The 14,809-nt window shown below is 38.6% G+C and overlaps 2 long non-coding RNA genes across 2 annotated transcripts; both read right to left on the reverse strand.

Annotated features, from left to right (window-relative positions):
* Positions 1-325: 325 nt before the first annotated feature.
* On the reverse strand, positions 326-1,063 carry LOC309718314. The gene is made up of 3 exons (XR_014279947.1): positions 780-1,063; positions 513-612; positions 326-402 (listed from the first exon to the last, which is right to left on the reverse strand). It is a non-coding gene; the product is annotated as an uncharacterized lncRNA (long non-coding RNA).
* A 2,788-nt stretch (positions 1,064-3,851) lies between these two features.
* On the reverse strand, positions 3,852-8,009 carry LOC309718308. Its single transcript, XR_014279943.1, has 3 exons — positions 7,951-8,009; positions 6,995-7,844; positions 3,852-6,493 (listed from the first exon to the last, which is right to left on the reverse strand). It is a non-coding gene; the product is annotated as an uncharacterized lncRNA (long non-coding RNA).
* Between the last annotated feature and the right edge of the window lie 6,800 nt (positions 8,010-14,809).

A 14,809-nucleotide genomic window follows, 5' to 3' on the forward strand; every position in this document is an offset into this window, starting at 1 on the left:
TATTTTATCAGCAGTTAGTTCAACAGTATTTGTATCTGTTGCTCTTCTAGGGTTCCAAAAAAATTTACATGCAGTACTGTCATGTAAATTTCTACCAGATATTTGTGATTTACACACTAAAGTTGTTTTTAATCTTCACTAACATTAAAAAGATTTCTTATCTGCTTGTTTGTCTGGTTGGTTTTTTTGGTTAATGTGTTTTGGGGGATTTTGAAAGTTTTTACAGTGAAATTGACAGAAATGCTAATAGAATCTCAATATTGATCAAAGTGGTGTTTTAATCAATTATAAAACACTAATTTGACACTGGGCTTTTCTCATTTCTCTCTTTTGCCTCCTACCTGTAATACCAAAATGAGTCTGTGTGTTGTCTTGAAGGAAGTCCCAATACCCAAAATGCATCTGGAGGAAAGAAGAGGTTGATCTGAGGAACTATGAGCAATGACTCACAGGTCCATGGTCGGTGTGGTTGATATAAAACATGCCAAGTGTCATTAGAGGAGAGAACTCACACACTGCAGCGGTGTTGTCTTTGATTCATTTCCCAGTGCCCAGTAACTTATGAGAAATGAGATTCGTTATGGCTTGTTTACTGGAATTTTTTTTTAAAACCTGCCAAGATACATCAAAACAAATCAGGTTTTTTTCCCCAGTCCCAAACTGTTAACATGGTGGAAGGCTCTGCATGCTTTAAGAAATAAGATAAATTGTTATTTCCATAGCCCTTTTACACACAATGAAACACATAAACATAGAACCACAAAAGACCTGCAACATACCTGAGTGGTGAATTCATTGCGATCTGTCTGTCTAGTGGATTGAGGAATTTCCCTGCGAATCTTGTTGACTGTGCCGAGGATGGTGGTTTTCCGTCCAAGAAGTTTTTGCGCAAGTGAAAGCGATGTGAAGAAATTGTCCGTGGTAACATTTCTGCCCTTGTCTAGGAATGGTTCCATCAGCCTCATTACTACATTTTCAGAAAGTCTCTCCCCAGTGGGACGATTGGGGTCCTTGCCAAGATATGGGAAGACATTGCAAATGTACTTGGATTTTAGGTCGCAGGCCACCCAAAATTTGGTTGGTGCACAATCATAGAGATGATTGTGCACCAATCAGAGCACTGGGTGTTTTTTGTACTGGGTATATATATGACACAATCTCACTGTTTTCATCAATAAATGTCAGCAACAAAGGACATACAAAAGACATGTGTTGATTTCTCCCTAAGATGGCAAACTGAAACACTCCACTCCCCCACCCCCTCAATCACTCACCCCCACTCCCCTCCCTCCAGAATTCCTAGGTAACAACCTAATATACACATGAATGACTAGCCAATTTAGCTTCCACTTCCAGCATTTGACTGCTCTCCGGCTTTTAAAGGTAGAACGGTAGAAGCCTTCTTGACTTGACTGCTCTCTGGCTTTTAAAGGTACAACGGTAAAAGCCTGGCAATCCCAGTGTTAATAAATTCTTTTCACTCGTGTTCATGTATGTTGTATATGCACACAATAAGATACCATCTTTTATTTTCTAACCACTCTGGGACAAATGAGTTCTAAACTGCAACAGCATTTTTACAGGAAAAAAAAAAGTTGTGTCCTAGTTTATGCAAGCAGAGTCCCTCAGAAAACACCAAGGCCAGACTGAACTGGTTCAGACTGGCCTTGTCTACTACAGGGTACATTCAGTTGTTGATCCTTAGCCTAATGCCAGTCATCTCATACCTTGTCCTACTTTTCACTAGTCTCTATACAATTGGTAATTTGTTTTGATGTGTTTAAATGTCCGCTACATAACATCAGAACAAATATTTGGAAAATATTAGATTAAATTAATATCAAATATGACTTTATAATTTGCTGAGGGCCTGTTAGCTAAACAACTAAACAACAAAATGTGAATTATTCTGACATTTCCGACGAAAACAGTGGTTGTATCGACCAAATGTAAGCACAGCATTAAATACTCAGTTTGCATTTCATGCTTTCATCCTCTTTACATAATATGATGGACCAGAGATGGTAAATCTGGAAGATGACCAAAGGGTCTTTTTAAAAGATATATTTCTTCCATTATGTCTTTACCTATTAAAAGATCTAATTGTACTGGATTTGAGATGCTTTGCTTTTCATTGCATAATACTGATATCTTTGGGCAAGACTTCATTTCAGAGGACATTCTTTAAACGTCTTACTTTCTGCTGATAAAGATAATGTTCTACAAAAAATATACACTTTTCTTGCCGCTTACTCTGGGGAAGGTCTGGCTAACACGTGAGGACAAAGTTCACCTCAGTTCAGATGTACAAAACAGACTATCCTCAAACTCTGGATGAAATTAACTTTGGCTTGTTTGCATTACTTATCTTATCACAGGGATTACAAACAACTGATCTGATTATCTTTGTTATTTCAGGTTCAGTGTAATTATAATTGCACAGTTATCTAGGTTATACTTTGGTATGCCTGTGATACGGCATTAATGCATGCTATCATTTAATAACTGATAGTCAGCTATGCAGGTCAAAGTGCACCATTCAGGGTGCATTTGAGGTGATACGTATAAAAAGATATATGAAATGGGATCATAATAATAAGTATGACGTATACACATAAAAATATATGAATATACATATATTAACAGGAAAAATCTCTATAATGCACAATGAATACTATACAGTTACCGATTAATAGACACTAGAGGGCAGTGAAAGCAAAGACAACAAACGTCAATTTCTTTAAGGGTGAGAGTTGCCCTAACTGCAAAGATTTACAATATTTTTTTTAAATGTATTGCGCCAGCTTCAGTACAATTTCTGCTAAGTTTAAGAGTCGCAATGCATTGCAAATAAGATCCATGTAGGAACAGGGATCATAGTTAATAAACATGCATCGCATATTTTTAAATCCATTACAGATTCATGCCTGTGGCAGATCGTCACATGCTGGGCAAGTAATCCAGAAGAAAACAAGGGAAGAAAGAAAAGGCTCTCAATAAAATATAATTATTTTATTAAAATGTATGAGTTACATTCATTAAAGTCAACAAAACTCAACTTGGAAAAGTAGCAAAAAAAATAATTAACTAAATAAAATACTAATAGTAAAGACCCATTCCTTAAGACAATTGCTATCATAATGCATCACTTCTTTACTGCTGCTTTTTCCGTGTGTATTTGGTGTTCTGTTCTACCTCAGGCTGTGATTGGCCAAGAATTCAGAACCAGACAGGCTCAAATCCTCATTGGTTGGTAAGATATCGACCATAATCCTAAGCTTCTCTCACCCTCTGAGGATTAAATTTGCTGTCCAGTCATCTTTAAGAAATGCACCCCACTGGTTAGGCTTTGACTGTGGAGAAGTAAAGCACAAACTCTTTGCAGGGAATATCTCATCACAGGAACACACAGAACTTAACGCAATTGGGGAGCATTAGCCGGCTGTGAAGGGGATTCAGGCCATGAGTTAGGATAGGGAAGTAATTATTGTTGTCAGGAAAGTGAAGTCTGAACTTTCTTCTTCTCAACTGTTAAAGCTCAGTCTCATGCTTTCACTATTCAGCTTTAATTTGATGTTTTTGTTTTTTACTTTCTTTCTGTGAAATATTTCTGCTTCATCCTTTTTTCTGGTTAAATAAACTTGCATTGAATGACTGTCAGTATTTGACAGTGTTTCCTTTCTTTTAAATGCTTCTAAAACACTTTTGTCTCACGTGAGATAAAATTCATTTAGACGTGTTTTTAAAAATGAGGAACTGCTTTAAAAGAAGTTGTTCGGCTTTGTGTGCCAGTACATAATTAGACTTGCTTTTGTTTAAACAGACAAAAGCAGAAAAATAACTGGCACATTTTGACAAGTTCTACATGAGGAAAAAACAATCATCTATATGTAGCTGACTGACAAACTGAAGAGACTTTTAAGCATATGAGTAGGTTTTGCATTTAAATTAGATGCAGCATATAAGAAGTTATTGAAAAACGCACTCTTGCTAATGTAGCTAAATGATTGTTATGGATGAGCCATGATTGCAAGCTTACACAATCCATATAAAAACATATGAAATATATATCAGTATGTCCCTGTTCTCATGCATGAGTCACTCGCCCCTAGTGTTTGAAGAGCTGCTACTTAGATTTATACGCTTGATCTTCCCACTACATTTGTCTCCAGCTCATTTGAAGTTCAGACAGATTTGTGCTTAGCAGGCAATGTACTTTCAACTGCAGAGTTCAGATATCTATTCTAACAAAACCACTGTGCAATGAGGGTTTTTTTTTTATTGTTTTGCTATCTCCTGGGAAACATTATGACTAAATATCAATTTAGGTTACTGCCTATGTAATGAGAATTGGTAATGTACTTGACTCTGAAAAATATGTTAGCTTTTCTTTTTACTTTTAAAGTTTCACCTCAGCAAATTTATGCTTTTTTTAGGATGGAAAAAAAGATAAGGATTCCACAAACTGCAACATGTGTGGAAAGAACAAATTTGCTATTGGTGCATCATTATTAATCCTGTTGCTAGTGCTGAACACACTCCAAGCATTTCTCTCGCTTTTAACGCCGTTGCTTAAAACTGCATGTAATTCCAAGGATGAAAGACATGTTAGGAATAGGAAAGCTGGAGAGGCAAAGCATGATTATAGGGCTTTAGGCAATTCTGAAAATAAAATCTGAAGCGTTAAAAAATATGAAAATGATTTTTACCACATTTCTATTGACATATGCATATAACATCACTGAGCCGTGCCTGTGCAGACAGTTACAGCTGCAAGTGGGATTAATGAAATGGACCAAAAATGTTAACAGCTATCAATAAAGTATTGATTATCTTTAATGGAGGTAAAATAAATTAAATAGCTGCAGATAAAAGCATTTACTGGAAGATCTGCCACATTTCAGATTTGTCTGATCTCACACAGTTTAGAGGCCAGACTTTTAATGTCCTTTATTATCTTCTGCTTATCCATGCACGGACACATCATTAGACACAATGCACATAGAACATATTCAATATTCATTCTCAAGGTGTCTTTTGAAATACAGATGTGGACATAAATTATTTATGTGTTATGGTGCCTTCCTCTGAACTGGATTATGTGACAACAGCATAAATTAAACACACCGTTTTGGTCAGTCAGACAAAGAGGTTAGAAGTCAAAGGGTGTTGTTTGGGCGAGGAAAAAGACAAGATTATGAGTCGGGACCAGTTTTATGTTGTGAACTATCCAGGTTATTTAGCTTTGTTCCCTTAGAAACCAAATAAAAAGCAGCCATTTACAGAAAAAATATATATTTTGATGATTTGTCAAATGTGTCTTCTAAGCTACTCCCACCTTTTTTTCTTAGGCTTTATTGAAATGAGAAATGGCATGAGCTGTCTCCTTGATGGACGTGCCTCGGGGGACCTGTGTTTGTGCTCACTGTCCTGCAAATCAGTATTGATTGGCCTTGACTGGCTTTTAAAGTCCACAACCTCTTGGTTAATTACAGCAAAGAGCTCACCAGGGCATTAGAACAATAGATCTGTTCATTTACAACTTTCATTTGTTTTCTGCATGAGTGAGAGGGAGATATGGGTCATAATTGATTTAAAAACAAAAATCTGGGCTGGGGTGTAAAGGCTGTTCATTCCTCTGAAAGCTGCCGTGTTGTGACAGTTCACAGACTGATTAACACTGCTGATGAATGCATGTGCATTTGTTCCCGAGGTTAGTTGTTGCAGTGAGTCTTTTTTTTTTTAGGTCATTTGGAGAAAAATGTGTTCCCTCAGCGGCACGCCAAGGCTGAAATAACCCTCAATCCATGTGCTAATGCACAGTTACTATTTAGATCATTATGTTGGTGACACATTAACATTTAGGAGTAATTAAAGCATAAAGTATTTGGTGCCACTGACTCATCACCACATATAATCCAAGGTTAGCAGATATGTCTGCTTGGTCACATTCCTTGACTTAACAGTGCTTGATACTAGGCCATGTTTTCCATCAGCATACTTACTAAAGAAAACCAAAGACTGCCTTGAGTAATTCCCATAAGCCCACATCCACAAAACAATCTGCAGTATGCAGCAGAGTTGCATCTTCCATGAAAGGATTTTTTTTAAAAGAGGAGGGGGTAGCATCACAACTACTGGGCCCTGTCACTCACTGCTAATTAAATCCCATTGCTTATTCCATTGAGAGGTCCTTTTTTTCCGGACAAACATCATTAGACAAAGCACACAGGCAGCTGCAGGTGGCCTGAAATCTATCCACTTGCACAGTCACAGGAATCTTCACAGTCAGATTATTTCTTATTTTTTCCTCGTGCGCTTTGTTGTCTAATGAATTCTCAGGTCATCCAAGAGAAGCGGCAACCTGCCTGCGGCTTGAAATAGTGCTTCATATAATTTTGCTGCATTTTAAACGGTAATCGGTGAACAACATTAATCACAATATGATTCTGAACTGTGTGGGTGACTTCTCATCCAGCAGAATGTGAAGGATCTGGAATAAAAATGTTACATCATATAATTTCATCGTACTTTCTTCTTATTTATTTGTTTGTTTTAATTTTTAGGACACATCAGACACATGTTGCTTACAAGTAATTACCTACTCGAAAGACTCGTGCAATGAAATATATTAACTGAAAATTGTATCCTTTTAACAAAACAGTAAGTAAATCCAGAGGGAAAAGTAGAGTCTGTATAGTAGATAGAAATTAATTTATTAAAGCTTTTGATCAAAGTGACTGTGAGCATCTTAGTGCAGGTTTTTCGTGTTAGGCATTACAGTGAAGTACATTCTGCAGATTAGACAAACAACCCTTCAGGGCAGTTCAATAACAGCTGGTTATAAGCTAACATAATTCCAGCTAATGTTGAGCTCAAGTATCCTAAAAACAAATCAGACTTTCTTTTCCAACAAAGGTAGATCCACTTTCAAAGAAGGCTTCACTAATGCCAGCTAACAGCAGCTAACAGTGGCAAAAACAGAAGTGCTTACCAAAAGAAAAGTTCAGGATATCCTCACAACTCAACAGTATTCCTGACCTTGGACAGAAATGAGCGTCGCTGGCTCATGAACTTATTCCAAACCCTTTTTACAATGTTTTACAGCCTTAATGAAAGTAAATAGACATGCATAGACTACAGATGAACAGCAGGCACCATAGCCAGGATCATGCACTTGATGTCATGGTCTGGTTGGGCACCTGCAGGTCTCAGACAGCGGCTCCTCCTCCTTTAGGCGGAGTCCGGTTGCCCCTCCCTGGCTGACCACCTGTGAGCAATCGTGCCAGCGGTATATCAGACCTGCGCTCTCAACCACTCATCGCCTGAGTATCTGCTATTCCCATGTTAGTTCAGTGGAGCATCCTAAACCTTGTCTTAACGCCGTGTGATGACTGACCTGTCTTTTCTTGTCCTCAGCGATAGCACCCGGAGTGGAGATCTTGTTCCCCTCGCTCCCGTCCTCCTGGACCTGGGCCGCCAGCTGCTTACACAACGTGGCCTGCCGGCCCACCGCTCACCTGCCTGCCTCCCCACGCCTCGACCGCTTCCGGGTTTTCCGCTCCACCTGTCCCCTCCATCTGAAACCAATGCCCCCGGCCCCTACCTAGTCCTGTTTCTACCTCCCCGCTGTCCCCGCTGTTCAGCCGTCTCCTAGAGGTGTCTAGGTCGCCCTCATTATCACCGACGAATCCTACGCGCCACTAGTGTGGTGGCGTCGCTTTGTGTTTCACCTTTGTTTACCTGTGGGCGGAAATAAATCATTTGTTTTCTGTCACCTCGCTTCCGGGTTGGTTTCTGCGCCTGTGTCCATCCCTGTTCCCTCGTGCCGTTGAGCCGTGACACTTGAATTATAAGGGGAAATAAAACAATTCAATTGACTGCAATCTACTCATATCGAGTGGTGACATTTTAAACACTGTACTTAAGCTACATCATATTGTTATCAACCTCAGTCGTTTTAAATGATCCTGTCCAGCTGTTTATTTATTTGATTACTACTGGACTTTTTTGTCATTTCTATATGCTGTATTAAAATACATTAACAGTTTATCACAACATAAGATGCCATTTGAAAGGTAAGCCTAAAAGGTTATTCAGGTCTCAGTCACACAGCACAACAGTCTGCAAGCCCCTGACAACCTCCAGTTAAAGAGAATAATCTATTTCCTGACCACTTGGTGAGTGGTTTCTGCAGGTTGTTGGCTATCACTGGGTGAAATTGGTTGCAAAGAAGATGCTGCACCAACCTTCCAAACCTCCTTATGATTGCTTTGGTCATCAGCAGTAGTTTGCATGAAACACCAAATCCAAAGCAAACTCAAGGATGTTTTCAGTGCAGCACCTTATACCTCTTTTCAAACAATTTTACCCATTGACAGCCAGCAAACTCCATCAACAATTCACAAACTGGTTGCAGAAGAGCAACCAGTGTTTAACAGGTGCTCATTGACTGTCTGTGTAAATGGGACTTTAGCGATTGAGTTCACAACGACTATTAGTAACCACCTGCATCCAGCTGGGAAAACATATTTTTCCATTTGTCAGATATAGAACTGTCAGATGATCACTGCCTGTTCTGTGAGACAGAAGCCTAAAATTCTCACACTTCTTCTTGTGTGACTTGACTTGTACTCCATGCTAAACTAAGTTTAGAAACAAACGCACTGGTGTTCTTTTCACAGATGGCGCGCGTGCTTTGAATGGGGTTCATGGTGTGAGAGAGGGAGCAGGTTTCAAAGGCTTAGAGATCAAAGGTTAGGACAATTGTGACAAATTCTCGTTCCTTGTGGTACTGGGATAATGCATCTGTGCGCTACGTTAACTGACCACGGAACCAGCTAAAGGAGTTCTTAGAAAGCAGGATGACATCAGACTGTTCAGGTAGTGGATAAGGAAGAGTGACTGCAAAAACCACGCGTTTGTGCAAGAGCGTTTGCATATGAGTGTGCCTCGTTTTCATGGATATCAACTTGTCTGTGTACATATGGAGGAAGAGAAGTGCTGCTGGGTGACCCAGTGTGACAGAGAAACTATTTGAGGCCTTTGCCTTTGATGTCTGTCCAACAACACAGCATGATCTTTTTCTGTGAGCTGTCGGAGCGCTTATGATTTCATGGCAAAAGACATTTCAGTGCACCAGTCTGATTTTCCATCATACTCAAACTGAAGCTAAAAATGAATTTCTGCTCTTTTTGTTTTTGATACGTGCTGGCACTTGGAAAGGAGGCTTATTTAAGTCACCCTTCATTTATTGAAAACTGATGAGTAATCCGCTGAAGCTTCACATCTACCTCGATGTGCAAATGCCTCTTTTTTTCTATGGCTCATTTCCTTTCCTGAACTTTCCTTTGATGAACCTTCAAAAGATTAAAGGCATTTTTTAAGGCAGAAATTTAGTATGTCACCTTAACAAGTGTGTTATTTGCTAACAGTTCTTCTCTTCATTACTTTTTATGAAGGATATCTAAATGTTTCATCTTTTCATTTTCTCTTCCCTCTGTCCTCCATTTCTCCCTCTGAGCCACGTCTTCCAGTCATAACCAAGGCCATCTGAATCTGTGGCCAAAGGCAGAGGACTAGCAGTTTGGGAAAGTGATTGGAAACTGTGACAACAACTGATCACGACTATTACACATTTGGCTTAGATAACATTTGCAGCAGCAGTGACGGTTTGAGTCATAAGCACACACTGCATCTTACTACTTCGATATTATGTTATGATATTATATTAATTACATTATTATATCATAATAACATCTTATAACTACTACTGTGGGGCGATCGTGGCTGTGGGGCGATCGTGGCTCAAGAGTTGGGAGTTCGCCTTGTAATCGGAAGGTTGCCGGTTCGAGCCCCGGCTTGGACAGTCTCGGTTGTTGTGTCCTTGGGCAAGACACTTCACCCGTTGCCTACTGGTGGTGGTCAGAGGGCCCGGTGGCGCCAGTGTCCGGCAGCCTCGCCTCTGTCAGTGCGCCCCAGGGTGGCTGTGGCTACAATGTAGCTTGCCATCACCAGTGTGTGAATGTGTGCGTGAATGGGTGGATGACTGGATATGTAAAGCGCTTTGGGGTCCTTAGGGACTAGTAAAGCGCTATATAAATACAGGCCATTTACCATTTACTGTATCGTTCAGTGGAAATAAAAAGAACATGCATTTTTAGACTGAAAGCAGAAACATAAGATGTCTTAACTCTCCACCCTTTTCTTTCATTCTATTCATATACACATGAATAACAATATAAAGAACAAATCATAAACCATTTATTTTTCCTATAGTGTTGGTGAACCTTAATTGTTCAAAATAGTGCTCAAAAACCATGGCCATTCAACAGCAGCCTTTATTTTGTGGAAAATACAGAGACAGCAATCTCTTCGAGCAAAATTAGATTTTTTTTTTATGTTTACAGTTTTCAGAGAAATTACTAGGAAGTAGGAGAACCTATTCTCACTATTCTGCAGTTTAAATTTACTCCACTCCTCTTCCAGTCTCTTCCATAGCTCAGCAAAGTGTGTAAAGGGTTTATTAGCTATAATTTTGTCACCAGTGATTTTCCTGTGATTCTGACTTGGGTTCAGTTTATGACTCTGGGCTAACCATTTCATTATTTCAATGATCTGAGCTTCCGTGTTAATGCTTTACCCATTTTGCCGTGTGACGCATTCTACTCCAAACTGGGTGCAGCTTGATAGGAAACATAATGTCTCCCATGACACTCAACTAAACAGTGAACTTTTCACGCTTTTCACGAAGTAAGTCTTTGGCATATACATCAAGGTCAAATCACAGCACAAGAATGGTAAGAGGTGAGCCTGAGCATTACTGCCACACTAGCAGACGGTGTTTGGGGAAGAACAGGGAGATGAACCTGTTCGCAAGTGGGAACAGGAAGCCATTCTTATGCTGTGTATTGACCTTGATGTGCGTATCAAAGACTTACCCTGTCCTTCCTCTCCTCCATCGCACAATTTTAGGGCAATAATATCTTTATTTGAGATTAGATAAAGACAACACAATGATACATACCTAATATCACCATTAGCTAATTAAGAAATGTATTTTTTCCCATCAGCTTACCTCAGCCATGCCCAATTTCTCTTTCCATATCACTCTCTCCAGTCAAACCTTCTGTCTTTCACAACTTTCTGGCATTTTCACCGCTATCTGATTCCATCACACTGAGAGCAAAAGCCTTTAAACCCATTAAATCCTTCCCAATTCAATTTCAGGATGGCAAAACTACCTTGTGGGCTGCTGCCAACCAGGATTCTGTCATAGACAAGGCCCCACGATAATAAGAAACCCCTCCAGGTTTTCTAATCTATCAGTGCTTCCTAGGCTGGTGGGAGCAGATGCTTGGATATTCTGTTCAACTCTGCTGTGACATGAGACCACTGCCGCAGGTTTCTGTCTGGTTCTATTCTGTGTCCACTTTACACCATTAACAGCTTTACCTATCATCAATACAAATTACTAAATTTAGTTGACATTGCATTGTCTGTGGTCATCACATCACTTGCCATGTGTACACCCCTTGAATCACTCAATCTGATCAGATATTATCATTGACACGGCTAATCTTTGTCATTAATAAACAAATATATAATTTTAAAAGGATATTTTCCTCAAGATAACAAAGAGTATTCTCTGGAAACATCACACGTTCACATTGCATCAATGCAAACTAGCATCCTGCCTCAGATCTCTGTCTCCACTGTTTTTCAACCATCCCTGCACTTGCATGGGCACTCAGAAAGTAGCAAGGCCATCTGGTGGGCTGATTAAAGCTGCAGCATTTTTCCATCCTGCAACAGAATATTAGCCACGGAACGTTCTGACTTTGGATTAAGAAGCTTTCTTTGTTTTTGAGAACATATTTAGAATTATAGCTTTTGCTGGCGCTGTTAGAGCGAAGTTTGTGGTTTATGCATGCATGTTTTCATTGAACATTTGAAAGGCTGTTTTTCCCCGTAATGTTAACATTGTTACTACATTCTTTCTGCACTCTGCAACTGTAACATCTTCTGATGCATGAGAGATACGGATTTATTCATTGCAAATAGCTGATTGATTGATTGAACCAAAGCATAACAAGTTGGATAAAGAAATCTTTAGTTGGGGGTTCATAGTGTTTGTGTTAACACATTGTGCAACATACAATCCTATCAAGATTTTAAATGAAAATGGACAAATATAAAATACTGTCTTCCTGGCAATCTGTGGTTTTATGGGCTCTTTAAAGGGTTTTTTAACCATAAACAAAGACATTCTTTGAAACTTTATCCATGGTTTCTTTTTTCATAATCTCTGGTTTTCCACTGCATATCCAAGCACAGTTATTTCAAGTGTTATCACATGACTATAATACCTTATACGGTATGTAAATATGTATTATTTTTCATTAATTTTTAAGCATGGTGAATTTCTTATTTGAATAATGTATTTATACACATTTTATCAGATTTTTATCAAACAGTTAGAGATGCACTGATGACCAAAGCATTTGTCATTTTCATTTTTTTTTTCATTTTTCTTCTGCGAATCTACAGAGTAGCACAGCTGAGACATCATTACGGCTCAAGCAGACCTAGCAGAGTGAAAGCTCCGCCTGCAACCACCTGCAAGCTGACATCTTGCTGTTTAGACCCTCATAATCCTCTATGATTGCAGGATTTTATTTGTGGCTGCGCCGCAGTGTGAGAGAACCAAGGGGTCAGTGAGCTGAAAGACAGCAGCTGGCAGCTACTTACATTTATATGGATCCTTAAAATCCCACACAGTCACACACCAAAACAGCCAAATCCTCAGAGCTCCTCAACGAAAGAAATGTTTTTTAAACTTTAACTACATGCACTACTGCAGAGCAAAGATTTAGTCACTGGCATAGTTACATAATGTATAAGCATTATGCAGTCCTTGGAAGTTCTTGTTACTTTCTTCTCGGGGCATGCAATACTGATTAGAAATTATAAATAATGTAGTTCATTTTGTTTTATTTTCAGCTAGTATTTAAAAAAACTTCAAGCTATTAATTACAACTTCTCACATTTAAAAAAAAAATCATAGAAACATAATTTTTTTTTTTGTAATCCTCTTTGTTAGTTTGTAACTAACAAAAGCTGACTTTGAGTAGAGACTTTCATATGATTTGATTTCTTATGGTTGATTTTAAAGATACAATACATAAAAATATGAATATACAACATAGAAACCTTTATATCTGGTACTCACAGGTCTATAGGCTTCTACATGATTAGTGAATATGTATCCTCTTAATAGATCACCATGCAGGGTGGATGTTGAATGATCCCTGTTCTGTAGCAGTGTCCCCTGATGGCAGATTAAATACATCTAACCCTTGATTGTCTGTATGACACTTGTACTAAAGCACCATCTTTACTTGCAAGGCACTACTTACTCCTCTCACATTTGACACAATGCAAACTAGACACCTGCAATGACTCACTATCACCTCTTGAGATATGACGGTATAACAAGACAGGACAGAGCCAAGGTTATCCTGTTAGTATGCTCACGTCAATAGATATCCCTGCAACACAACACACAGATGCCTTTGACGTGATGTCAGAAGGGTTTCAAATTTTAATGGTAACGTTGTCTATTTTTATGGAACATTTAAACATGGAAATCTTACTTGCTATACCTTTAAACTCATGTGTAGAAAACTCATGACCAGAAAAATTGAAAAGTGGGTCATTTTTTAGTGCCAAAACATAATTAAGTATCCCAAACTGTCCCATCTGTACCCAGCCTCATTAATTATTACTTTTCCCCAGCCTCAGTTATCCCATTTTCAGTTAACTATTCATAATCCCTGTAATGATTAACAATATGTTTTGGGTTAATCTCTTTGTAAGGGAGGAGATTTTTTTAGAGATAATGCAAAATTCTTCAGCTGAGTGTGTTATTAAATACTTTTATTGACGTCCACAGTTTAGAATTGCTGAGGTCTGATGTTGTATTGACAGAATTTTTCTTTTTCATTTCAAACCGTGAAGCTCTAACGAAGGCCCAGATTCACCAATGAATCTCTCTACCTTTTTTGTTGTATATTTTATTATTTCTTTCTAACTCCTGTGGCAAATGATCAAGAAAATGTCAGTGTTCATCAAATAAAAGCAGACCATTTCAGTTAATGTAGCTCTTATTGCTAAAGCTAATTTGTTGACCTTGTTATTTGCTTGGGTTTTAAGAAATTATATTGAAAACATACCCAAAAAAGTTTAACAAACATAAACAAAAGCACAGCAAGCAGTAAGTGAAACAGAACAGAAACAGTAAATACTAAACCTGGAAATATAACAACAGTGAATGAAAATGGATGGATGGATAAATGTATGTATGGATGGATGTATGTATGGATGGATGGATGGATGGATGGATAAATATATGTATGTATGTATGGATGGATGGATGGATGGATGGATGGATGGATGGATGGATGGAAGAAAAATAAGCTTCATTTAGTTTTTTTTTTTTTTACTTCAGCTGAGCTTTTTCGCATTCCTAGTACTGCTCTCCATAAACAATGCACTGGTTGGTCTTTTCTCACATACTGTACTTACACGCAGACATACTTAGCAAAGCTTCCCTGCCTAAATGTGCCATGTGTATTTTATCCGCGGACATTAAACAAAGATGATGTCTGCATTCAGTGTTTTTCTTTTTTTAACTTTGCAGAATTGGTTCTGTGTTCCTCTGACCAGTGATGGTAGTGTCACACAGTCTGCCTCTGATCTTCATGCACATTTCAGACAAAAACGATGTCCACTTATAAAAAGATAATAC

The sequence above is a fragment of the Aulonocara stuartgranti genome (assembly GCF_965226115.1).
Source record: "Aulonocara stuartgranti genome assembly, chromosome: 2".
Taxonomy (NCBI): Eukaryota; Metazoa; Chordata; class Actinopteri; order Cichliformes; family Cichlidae; genus Aulonocara; species Aulonocara stuartgranti.